The sequence below is a fragment of the Coregonus clupeaformis genome, unplaced genomic scaffold (genome assembly GCF_020615455.1).
Source record: "Coregonus clupeaformis isolate EN_2021a unplaced genomic scaffold, ASM2061545v1 scaf0433, whole genome shotgun sequence".
In the NCBI taxonomy this organism is placed as follows: Eukaryota; Metazoa; Chordata; class Actinopteri; order Salmoniformes; family Salmonidae; genus Coregonus; species Coregonus clupeaformis.
In genome coordinates, this window is record NW_025533888.1 from 65,703 (window position 1) to 76,223 (window position 10,521).

The following is a 10,521-nucleotide window of genomic DNA, read 5'->3' on the forward strand; positions in this document are numbered from 1 at the left end:
TATAGCAGTCTGTAACACTGGTCCTTTACTAGTCCTGTATTAACAGACCTATATAGCAGTCTGTAACACTGGTCCTTTACTAGTCCTGTATTAACGGACCTATATAGCAGTCTGTAACACTGGTCCTTTACTAGTCCTGTATTAACAGACCTATATAGCAGTCTGTAACACTGGTCCTTTACTAGTCCTGTATTAGTGGACCTATATAGCAGTCTGTAACACTGGGCCTTTACTAGTCCTGTATTAGTGGACCTATATAGCAGTCTGTAACACTGGGCCTTTACTAGTCCTGTATTAGTGGACCTATATAGCAGTCTGTAACACTGGGCCTTTACTAGTCCTGTATTAGTGGACCTATATAGCAGTCTGTAACACTGGTCCTTTACTAGTCCTGTATTAGTGGACCTATATAGCAGTCTGTAACACTGGGCCTTTACTAGTCCTGTATTAACAGACCTATATAGCAGTCTGTAACACTGGTCCTTTACTAGTCCTGTATTAACAGACCTATATAGCAGTCTGTAACACTGGGCCTTTACTAGTCCTGTATTAACAGACCTATATAGCAGTCTGTAACACTGGTCCTTTACTAGTCCTGTATTAGTGGACCTATATAGCAGTCTGTAACACTGGTCCTTTACTAGTCCTGTATTAGTGGACCTATATAGCAGTCTGTAACACTGGTCCTTTACTAGTCCTGTATTAGTGGACCTATATAGCAGTCTGTAACACTGGGCCTTTACTAGTCCTGTATTAGTGGACCTATATAGCAGTCTGTAACACTGGGCCTTTACTAGTCCTGTATTAACAGACCTATATAGCAGTCTGTAACACTGGTCCTTTACTAGTCCTGTATTAACAGACCTATATAGCAGTCTGTAACACTGGGCCTTTACTAGTCCTGTATTAGTGGACCTATATAGCAGTCTGTAACACTGGTCCTTTACTAGTCCTGTATTAACAGACCTATATAGCAGTCTGTAACACTGGGCCTTTACTAGTCCTGTATTAGCAGACCTATATAGCAGTCTGTAACACTGGTCCTTTACTAGTCCTGTATTAACAGACCTATATAGCAGTCTGTAACACTGGTCCTTTACTAGTCCTGTATTAGTGGACCTATATAGCAGTCTGTAACACTGGGCCTTTACTAGTCCTGTATTAGTGGACCTACAGTGGGGAAAAAAAGTATTTAGTCAGTCACCAATTGTGCAAGTTCTCCCACTTAAAAAGATGAGAGAGGCCTGTAATTTTCATCATAGGTACACGTCAACTATGACAGACAAAATGAGAAAAAAAAATCAAGAAAATCACATTGTAGGATTTTTAATGAATTTATTTGCAAATTATGGTGGAAAATAAGTAATTGGTCAATAACAAAAGTTTCTCAATACTTTGTTATATACCCTTTGTTGGCAATGACACAGGTCAAACGATTTCTGTAAGTCTTCACAAGGTTTTCACACACTGTTGCTGGTATTTTGGCCCATTCCTCCATGCAGATCTCCTCTAGAGCAGTGATGTTTTGGGGATGTCGCTGGGCAACACAGACTTTCAACTCCCGCCAAAGATTTTCTATGGGGTTGAGATCTGGAGACTGGCTAGGCCACTCCAGGACCTTGAAATGCTTCTTCTAAAGCCACTCCTTCGTTGCCCGGGCGGTGTGTTTGGGATCATTGTCATGCTGAAAGACCCAGCCACGTTTCATCTTCAATGCCCTTGCTGATGGAAGGAGGTTTTCACTCAAAATCTCACGATATATGGTCCCATTCATTCTTTCCTTTACACGGATCAGTCGTCCTGGTCCCTTTGCAGAAAAAACAGCCCCAAAGCATGATGTTTCCACTCCCATGCTTCACAGTAGGTATGGTGTTCTTTGGATGCAACTCAGCATTCTTTGTCCTCCAAACACGACGAGTTGAGTTTTTACCAAAAGTTCTATTTTGGTTTCATCTGACCATATGACATTCTCCCAATCCTCTTCTGGATCATCCAAATGCACTCTAGCAAACTTCAGACGGGCCTGGACATGTACTGGCTTAAGCAGGGGGACATGTCTAGCACTGCAGGATTTGAGTCCCTGGCGGCGTAGTGTGTTACTGATGGTAGGCTTTGTTACTTTGGTCCCAGCTCTCTGCAGGTCATTCACAAGGTCCCCCTGTGTGGTTCTGGGATTTTTGCTCACCGTTCTTGTGATAATTTTGACCCCACGGGGTGAGATCTTGCGTGGAGCCCCAGATCGAGGGAGATTATCAGTGGTCTTGTTTGTCTTCCATTTCCTAATAATTGCTCTCACAGTTGATTTCTTCAAACCAAGCTGCTTACCTATTGCAGATTCAGTCTTCCCAGCCTGGTGCAGGTCTACAATTTTGTTTCTGGTGTCCTTTGACAGCTCTTTGGTCTTGGCCATAGTGGAGTTTGGAGTGTGACTGTTTGAGGTTGTGGACAGGTGTATTTTATACTGATAACAAGTTCAAACAGGTGCCATTAATGCAGGTAACGAGTGGAGGACAGAGGAGCCTCTTAAATAAGAAGTTACAGGTCTGTGAGAGCCAGAAATCTTGCTTGTTTGTAGGTGACCAAATACTTATTTTCCACCATAATTTGCAAATAAATTCATTAAAAATCCTACAATGTGATTTTCTGGAAAAAAAATTCTCAATTTGTCTGTCATAGTTGACGTGTACCTATGATGAAAATGACAGGCCTCTCTCATCTTTTTAAGTGGGAGAACTTGCACAATTGGTGGCTGACTAAATACTTTTTTTCCCCACTGTATATAGCAGTCTGTAACACTGGGCCTTTACTAGTCCTGTATTAACAGACCTATATAGCAGTCTGTAACACTGGGCCTTTACTAGTCCTGTATTAACAGACCTATATAGCAGTCTGTAACACTGGGCCTTTACTAGTCCTGTATTAACAGACCTATATAGCAGTCTGTAACACTGGTCCTTTACTAGTCCTGTATTAGTGGACCTATATAGCAGTCTGTAACACTGGGCCTTTACTAGTCCTGTATTAGTGGACCTATATAGCAGTCTGTAACACTGGGCCTTTACTAGTCCTGTATTAGTGGACCTATATAGCAGTCTGTAACACTGGTCCTTTACTAGTCCTGTATTAGTGGACCTATATAGCAGTCTGTAACACTGGTCCTTTACTAGTCCTGTATTAGTGGACCTATATAGCAGTCTGTAACACTGGTCCTTTACTAGTCCTGTATTAACAGACCTATATAGCAGTCTGTAACACTGGGCCTTTACTAGTCCTGTATTAGTGGACCTATATAGCAGTCTGTAACACTGGGCCTTTACTAGTCCTGTATTAACAGACCTTTATAGCAGTCTGTAACACTGGTCCTTTACTAGTCCTGTATTAACAGACCTATATAGCAGTCTGTAACACTGGTCCTTTACTAGTCCTGTATTAGTGGACCTATATAGCAGTCCGTAACACTGGGCCTTTACTAGTCCTGTATTAACAGACCTATATAGCAGTCTGTAACACTGGGCCTTTACTAGTCCTGTATTAGTGGACCTATATAGCAGTCTGTAACACTGGTCCTTTACTAGTCCTGTATTAACAGACCTATATAGCAGTCTGTAACACTGGTCCTTTACTAGTCCTGTATTAGTGGACCTATATAGCAGTCTGTAACACTGGGCCTTTACTAGTCCTGTATTAGTGGACCTATATAGCAGTCTGTAACACTGGGCCTTTACTAGTCCTGTATTAGTGGACCTATATAGCAGTCTGTAACCCTGGTCCTTTACTAGTCCTGTATTAACAGACCTATATAGCAGTCTGTAACACTGGTCCTTTACTAGTCCTGTATTAGTGGACCTATATAGCAGTCTGTAACACTGGGCCTTTACTAGTCCTGTATTAACAGACCTATATAGCAGTCTGTAACACTGGGCCTTTACTAGTCCTGTATTAGTGGACCTATATAGCAGTCTGTAACACTGGGCCTTTACTAGTCCTGTATTAACAGACCTATATAGCAGTCTGTAACACTGGGCCTTTACTAGTCCTGTATTAACAGACCTATATAGCAGTCTGTAACACTGGGCCTTTACTAGTCCTGTATTAGTGGACCTATATAGCAGTCTGTAACACTGGTCCTTTACTAGTCCTGTATTAACAGACCTATATAGCAGTCTGTAACACTGGTCCTTTACTAGTCCTGTATTAACAGACCTATATAGCAGTCTGTAACACTGGTCCTTTACTAGTCCTGTATTAACAGACCTATATAGCAGTCTGTAACACTGGGCCTTTACTAGTCCTGTATTAACAGACCTATATAGCAGTCTGTAACACTGGTCCTTTACTAGTCCTGTATTAGTGGACCTATATAGCAGTCTGTAACACTGGGCCTTTACTAGTCCTGTATTAGTGGACCTATATAGCAGTCTGTAACACTGGGCCTTTACTAGTCCTGTATTAACAGACCTATATAGCAGTCTGTAACACTGGTCCTTTACTAGTCCTGTATTAACAGACCTATATAGCAGTCTGTAACACTGGGCCTTTACTAGTCCTGTATTAGTGGACCTATATAGCAGTCTGTAACACTGGGCCTTTACTAGTCCTGTATTAGTGGACCTATATAGCAGTCTGTAACACTGGGCCTTTACTAGTCCTGTATTAGTGGACCTATATAGCAGTCTGTAACACTGGGCCTTTACTAGTCCTGTATTAGTGGACCTATATAGCAGTCTGTAACACTGGTCCTTTACTAGTCCTGTATTAACAGACCTATATAGCAGTCTGTAACACTGGTCCTTTACTAGTCCTGTATTAACAGACCTATATAGCAGTCTGTAACACTGGGCCTTTACTAGTCCTGTATTAACAGACCTATATAGCAGTCTGTAACACTGGGCCTTTACTAGTCCTGTATTAGTGGACCTATATAGCAGTCTGTAACACTGGGCCTTTACTAGTCCTGTATTAACAGACCTATATAGCAGTCTGTAACACTGGGCCTTTACTAGTCCTGTATTAACAGACCTATATAGCAGTCTGTAACACTGGGCCTTTACTAGTCCTGTATTAACAGACCTATATAGCAGTCTGTAACACTGGGCCTTTACTAGTCCTGTATTAACAGACCATATAGCAGTCTGTAACACTGGTCCTTTACTAGTCCTGTATTAGTGGACCTATATAGCAGTCTGTAACACTGGGTCTTTACTAGTCCTGTATTAGTGGACCTATATAGCAGTCTGTAACACTGGGCCTTTACTAGTCCTGTATTAGTGGACCTATATAGCAGTCTGTAACACTGGTCCTTTACTAGTCCTGTATTAACAGACCTATATAGCAGTCTGTAACACTGGGCCTTTACTAGTCCTGTATTAACAGACCTATATAGCAGTCTGTAACACTGGGCCTTTACTAGTCCTGTATTAACAGACCTATATAGCAGTCTGTAACACTGGTCCTTTACTAGTCCTGTATTAGTGGACCTATATAGCAGTCTGTAACACTGGGCCTTTACTAGTCCTGTATTAACAGACCTATATAGCAGTCTGTAACACTGGGCCTTTACTAGTCCTGTATTAGTGGACCTATATAGCAGTCTGTAACACTGGGCCTTTACTAGTCCTGTATTAACAGACCTATATAGCAGTCTGTAACACTGGTCCTTTACTAGTCCTGTATTAGTGGACCTATATAGCAGTCTGTAACACTGGTCCTTTACTAGTCCTGTATTAGTGGACCTATATAGCAGTCTGTAACACTGGTCCTTTACTAGTCCTGTATTAGTGGACCTATATAGCAGTCTGTAACACTGGGCCTTTACTAGTCCTGTATTAGTGGACCTATATAGCAGTCTGTAACACTGGTCCTTTACTAGTCCTGTATTAGTGGACCTATATAGCAGTCTGTAACACTGGGCCTTTACTAGTCCTGTATTAGTGGACCTATATAGCAGTCTGTAACACTGGTCCTTTACTAGTCCTGTATTAGTGGACCTATATAGCAGTCTGTAACACTGGTCCTTTACTAGTCCTGTATTAGTGGACCTATATAGCAGTCTGTAACACTGGTCCTTTACTAGTCCTGTATTAACAGACCTATATAGCAGTCTGTAACACTGGGCCTTTACTAGTCCTGTATTAACAGACCTATATAGCAGTCTGTAACACTGGGCCTTTACTAGTCCTGTATTAGTGGACCTATATAGCAGTCTGTAACACTGGGCCTTTACTAGTCCTGTATTAACAGACCTATATAGCAGTCTGTAACACTGGGCCTTTACTAGTCCTGTATTAGTGGACCTATATAGCAGTCTGTAACACTGGGCCTTTACTAGTCCTGTATTAACAGACCTATATAGCAGTCTGTAACACTGGGCCTTTACTAGTCCTGTATTAACAGACCTATATAGCAGTCTGTAACACTGGTCCTTTACTAGTCCTGTATTAGTGGACCTATATAGCAGTCTGTAACACTGGTCCTTTACTAGTCCTGTATTAACAGACCTATATAGCAGTCTGTAACACTGGGCCTTTACTAGTCCTGTATTAGTGGACCTATATAGCAGTCTGTAACACTGGGCCTTTACTAGTCCTGTATTAACAGACCTATATAGCAGTCTGTAACACTGGTCCTTTACTAGTCCTGTATTAGAGGACCTATATAGCAGTCTGTAACACTGGTCCTTTACTAGTCCTGTATTAACAGACCTATATAGCAGTCTGTAACACTGGTCCTTTACTAGTCCTGTATTAGAGGACCTATATAGCAGTCTGTAACACTGGTCCTTTACTAGTCCTGTATTAGTGGACCTATATAGCAGTCTGTAACACTGGGCCTTTACTAGTCCTGTATTAACAGACCTATATAGCAGTCTGTAACACTGGGCCTTTACTAGTCCTGTATTAGTGGACCTATATAGCAGTCTGTAACACTGGGCCTTTACTAGTCCTGTATTAGTGGACCTATATAGCAGTCTGTAACACTGGTCCTTTACTAGTCCTGTATTAGTGGACCTATATAGCAGTCTGTAACACTGGGCCTTTACTAGTCCTGTATTAGTGGACCTATATAGCAGTCTGTAACACTGGGCCTTTACTAGTCCTGTATTAACAGACCTATATAGCAGTCTGTAACACTGGGCCTTTACTAGTCCTGTATTAGTGGACCTATATAGCAGTCTGTAACACTGGTCCTTTACTAGTCCTGTATTAGAGGACCTATATAGCAGTCTGTAACACTGGTCCTTTACTAGTCCTGTATTAACAGACCTATATAGCAGTCTGTAACACTGGTCCTTTACTAGTCCTGTATTAGAGGACCTATATAGCAGTCTGTAACACTGGGCCTTTACTAGTCCTGTATTAACAGACCTATATAGCAGTCTGTAACACTGGTCCTTTACTAGTCCTGTATTAGTGGACCTATATAGCAGTCTGTAACACTGGGCCTTTACTAGTCCTGTATTAACAGACCTATATAGCAGTCTGTAACACTGGTCCTTTACTAGTCCTGTATTAACAGACCTATATAGCAGTCTGTAACACTGGGCCTTTACTAGTCCTGTATTAGTGGACCTATATAGCAGTCTGTAACACTGGGCCTTTACTAGTCCTGTATTAACAGACCTATATAGCAGTCTGTAACACTGGTCCTTTACTAGTCCTGTATTAGTGGACCTATATAGCAGTCTGTAACACTGGTCCTTTACTAGTCCTGTATTAGTGGACCTATATAGCAGTCTGTAACACTGGGCCTTTACTAGTCCTGTATTAGTGGACCTATATAGCAGTCTGTAACACTGGGCCTTTACTAGTCCTGTATTAACAGACCTATATAGCAGTCTGTAACACTGGTCCTTTACTAGTCCTGTATTAGTGGACCTATATAGCAGTCTGTAACACTGGGCCTTTACTAGTCCTGTATTAGTGGACCTATATAGCAGTCTGTAACACTGGGCCTTTACTAGTCCTGTATTAACAGACCTATATAGCAGTCTGTAACACTGGTCCTTTACTAGTCCTGTATTAGAGGACCTATATAGCAGTCTGTAACACTGGTCCTTTACTAGTCCTGTATTAACAGACCTATATAGCAGTCTGTAACACTGGTCCTTTACTAGTCCTGTATTAGAGGACCTATATAGCAGTCTGTAACACTGGTCCTTTACTAGTCCTGTATTAGTGGACCTATATAGCAGTCTGTAACACTGGGCCTTTACTAGTCCTGTATTAGTGGACCTATATAGCAGTCTGTAACATTGGGCCTTTACTAGTCCTGTATTAGTGGACCTATATAGCAGTCTGTAACACTGGTCCTTTACTAGTCCTGTATTAGTGGACCTATATAGCAGTCTGTAACACTGGGCCTTTACTAGTCCTGTATTAGTGGACCTATATAGCAGTCTGTAACACTGGGCCTTTACTAGTCCTGTATTAGTGGACCTATATAGCAGTCTGTAACACTGGGCCTTTACTAGTCCTGTATTAACAGACCTATATAGCAGTCTGTAACACTGGTCCTTTACTAGTCCTGTATTAGTGGACCTATATAGCAGTCTGTAACACTGGGCCTTTACTAGTCCTGTATTAACAGACCTATATAGCAGTCTGTAACACTGGTCCTTTACTAGTCCTGTATTAACAGACCTATATAGCAGTCTGTAACACTGGTCCTTTACTAGTCCTGTATTAACAGACCTATATAGCAGTCTGTAACACTGGTCCTTTACTAGTCCTGTATTAACAGACCTATATAGCAGTCTGTAACACTGGTCCTTTACTAGTCCTGTATTAACAGACCTATATAGCAGTCTGTAACACTGGTCCTTTACTAGTCCTGTATTAACAGACCTATATAGCAGTCTGTAACACTGGGCCTTTACTAGTCCTGTATTAGTGGACCTATATAGCAGTCTGTAACACTGGTCCTTTACTAGTCCTGTATTAGTGGACCTATATAGCAGTCTGTAACACTGGTCCTTTACTAGTCCTGTATTAACAGACCTATATAGCAGTCTGTAACACTGGTCCTTTACTAGTCCTGTATTAACAGACCTATATAGCAGTCTGTAACACTGGGCCTTTACTAGTCCTGTATTAACAGACCTATATAGCAGTCTGTAACACTGGGCCTTTACTAGTCCTGTATTAACAGACCTATATAGCAGTCTGTAACACTGGTCCTTTACTAGTCCTGTATTAACAGACCTATATAGCAGTCTGTAACACTGGTCCTTTACTAGTCCTGTATTAACAGACCTATATAGCAGTCTGTAACACTGGTCCTTTACTAGTCCTGTATTAACAGACCTATATAGCAGTCTGTAACACTGGTCCTTTACTAGTCCTGTATTAGTGGACCTATATAGCAGTCTGTAACACTGGTCCTTTACTAGTCCTGTATTAGTGGACCTATATAGCAGTCTGTAACACTGGGCCTTTACTAGTCCTGTATTAGTGGACCTATATAGCAGTCTGTAACACTGGTCCTTTACTAGTCCTGTATTAACAGACCTATATAGCAGTCTGTAACACTGGTCCTTTACTAGTCCTGTATTAACAGACCTATATAGCAGTCTGTAACACTGGGCCTTTACTAGTCCTGTATTAGTGGACCTATATAGCAGTCTGTAACACTGGTCCTTTACTAGTCCTGTATTAGTGGACCTATATAGCAGTCTGTAACACTGGTCCTTTACTAGTCCTGTATTAACAGACCTATATAGCAGTCTGTAACACTGGTCCTTTACTAGTCCTGTATTAGTGGACCTATATAGCAGTCTGTAACACTGGTCCTTTACTAGTCCTGTATTAACAGACCTATATAGCAGTCTGTAACACTGGGCCTTTACTAGTCCTGTATTAGTGGACCTATATAGCAGTCTGTAACACTGGTCCTTTACTAGTCCTGTATTAACAGACCTATATAGCAGTCTGTAACACTGGTCCTTTACTAGTCCTGTATTAGTGGACCTATATAGCAGTCTGTAACACTGGGCCTTTACTAGTCCTGTATTAGTGGACCTATATAGCAGTCTGTAACACTGGGCCTTTACTAGTCCTGTATTAGTGGACCTATATAGCAGTCTGTAACACTGGGCCTTTACTAGTCCTGTATTAACAGACCTATATAGCAGTCTGTAACACTGGGCCTTTACTAGTCCTGTATTAGTGGACCTATATAGCAGTCTGTAACACTGGGCCTTTACTAGTCCTGTATTAGTGGACCTATATAGCAGTCTGTAACACTGGTCCTTTACTAGTCCTGTATTAGTGGACCTATATAGCAGTCTGTAACACTGGTCCTTTACTAGTCCTGTATTAACAGACCTATATAGCAGTCTGTAACACTGGGCCTTTACTAGTCCTGTATTAACAGACCTATATAGCAGTCTGTAACACTGGGCCTTTACTAGTCCTGTATTAGAGGACCTATATAGCAGTCTGTAACACTGGGCCTTTACTAGTCCTGTATTAGTGGACCTATATAGCAGTCTGTAACACTGGTCCTTTACTAGTCCTGTATTAA